The sequence below is a fragment of the Eimeria necatrix genome, genomic scaffold (assembly GCF_000499385.1).
Source record: "Eimeria necatrix Houghton genomic scaffold, Enh_scaff1889, whole genome shotgun sequence".
NCBI lineage: Eukaryota > Apicomplexa > Conoidasida > Eucoccidiorida > Eimeriidae > Eimeria > Eimeria necatrix.
In genome coordinates, this window is record NW_013655082.1 from 1,897 (window position 1) to 4,629 (window position 2,733).

Below are 2,733 nucleotides of genomic sequence, written 5' to 3' on the forward strand. Positions count from 1 at the left end.
GAAACTTTGTGTCCGAAGAGTAGTAGAAATGCCTTTCCTTACTGCTTCTTGCAGTAAGGGAAGGCACTTCTGGCTTTGGGCCCTGTCACAACAGCTTAAAGCCGCTGCTTAGCACTTCTAGTACAATCAGTACTTTTTCCTAAGCAGTGCCTAGTCTCCAGCGTTCAATGTTGAGTTGCACTCTTTCCACGGACAGGCGCGGAAGGTCCCTTGTTACCATGAGGCGCCGTCGAGATTCAGCCCGACGTAGTGCATTCTCTAGCATAAAGTGCCATTCTACTGTGACTCCGTCACATTTCCCTAAGTTTTCAGGTTCGCTCTCGCTGTTAAGCGCCGTGCTTTTCTGGTGCCAGATGACGTCGGACTTTGTACTTACAACAGGCTAATTGCTAGCCTCTATCATCACGGCCCTTTATGTTGTTCCACTTCCATAGTAGCTTCTGATAGCTTTCTAAGCGGCCTCGACTGCAATGATATCCTTTTCTCGTCACCTTTTAACTGACATTCTGCCGATGCGTGCCAGGGCCCCTGTTGCTTCCTCTCAAAGTGATATCTTTAACACCTCTCCCTTCATAAGTGACATACCTTACTCCCTGTACAGTTTTGCATTGCAAAAGCATGCGCTGTGTAGCCCAAGCACACTCGGCCTCTATTGCTCTCAGTACATCCTCACATCGGTGGGAGAGACCTCCACAAAAGTTCAGAGAGTCATTTTGATGCTCCCATTCTAGCTTTTCAAAAAACCTGAAGCTCCACAGCTGATTTCTTCCACTTCGTTATTCCCCTCAGAAGCTTCACATTGGCGGCTAATTGCTGAATGTACTTCATACAGCTAGCTGCTTTGTGTTCATTCTTCGCTACCTTTGATGAAATTTTCATCACTATGCAGTGGGCAGCACCTTAACACTGGGTTACTGTTGTCTTGCCAAGTGGATAACAGAGCTTTCTCCGAGTGGTCGCCTTGAGGAGATCCAGGCGAGGTCATCCCCAACATTCTAATAGCCCGTACGTTATGAAAGCACGTATACGTCTTCGAAAATTGGCACTCCCTCGCTGTCCCGAGATGGGCTTAGTTTAAGCCGCTATGTGTAGCTGTAATGGGTGGTGTGCAGCAATTCACAACATATCAGCATATTTCTCACTGGTAGCTCACCAAAGGCAATGTAGCCAATCTAGCACTTAAGCCAATCATTATTGTCAGGCCACCTAGCACCATCCCTGGTGTAGTGAACAGATGTAGTGGCCGGCGTCCACACTGTTACTACGTATGACCTTGAGCGAGTCCGACTAGGATGGACGCTCTGTACTGACTGTCAACAACAACAACATCAAAATAACCTCGTACAATTGAGTTCGTATTATTATAAGGCACAGGAAAACCCAGAATAATAGAACTGAGTGACGACCCTTGCTGAGGGTCAGTGCCCGAGTCGCGGCACCGGCCTCGCGCCCAGCCCCTTGCCCGGTGCGGGCCAGCTGGCGCATTGCTCCCGTTTATGATTTTCCGCTATCCAGCGGTGCCTTATGCCTTAAGATATTCAATATTATTCATGCCTTTCGCGTTAATAAGCCTCGAGGGGTGACGACGAAGGTCAATTGTAGTGCCAGGCACTACACCTGGCCACCTGCGCTAACGTGCGCGCAGTATAGAAACGCCTGGGCTTTTCAAGGAAATAAAAACTGAATTGTTCTGGGATTTGTCAGCAAAGCGTAATCTCAAGGCACGAACAGATTCCTACCGGACACAGGCATGGTGGAAGCCCGATCCTGCTGCGGAGCACAAAGGATTTTGCTATCCTCAGACCTTGGTAGCTTTACACGTAGCCTGCCAAATCTCTGCGTTGAGTGCTTTAGTGCCAGCTCAAACGACATTTCGGGCTCAATTTCATGCACTGTTGTTGCTCTCAATACGAAACACCGTGTTTCCTACTTTAACTGGCTACTATATATTTTAGAGAGAGACAATCACAGGGATTCACGCAGGTAAGGTTTGGATTAGCAACGAAGTTTGCTTAATTTAGAAATTTGTGTTCGTGTTGCCATCTGTTTTTTCAACATTAACTTCCTACGCATCTAGTTTTTTATTTTTCTTTTCTGCCGTGCTTTTGCAGCGTCCGCCGCCGGCGTTGCTTTAGTGTTTGCTGCGTCAGCTGTATCTGCATTTGTGGGCTTACTGTCTGTTGCCAGGTACTTCTTGCTGCAAATGCTGCTTTGTGCCTCTTAGTGAGTGTTGCAGTTCTTGCTTCCCCAAAATGGTGGCAGTTAATTGTCTCTGCAGATCGCGTCACTCTCGCTAGCGCCGGGGTTCACGAAGTATCATTGTTCGTCCACTGTGAGCGAGCACTTCGTTTTAAGACCATCATCAGTGCAGGCATTCTAAATTAATTTTATAGTTACAGTTCCTTATTGTGCACTTACCAAACGCTGTTTCTGCTCATTTGCCTGCCTCTTCGATTCCCCCTAGCTTGATCCAGGTCCACCTTCTATTTAGGACAAGTTGCTTTCAAATTACTAGCGCGATGTCTGTGCACATCGAGTCCATAAGGGCTTCTCTCGCCAAATTCCAATGTTTTGAATGTCTGTGGACTACTTTTTGGCGTGATACGGCTGCGTGGCAACAGCATACATCTAGTAGCCAACCTGGGTATAGCCCCTGTAGAAGTGCCTTGCTGTCTACACGGGCAAACATTGAAGGTTTAGCATCAGGAGCATGTAACAAGTCTTTAGGTTACC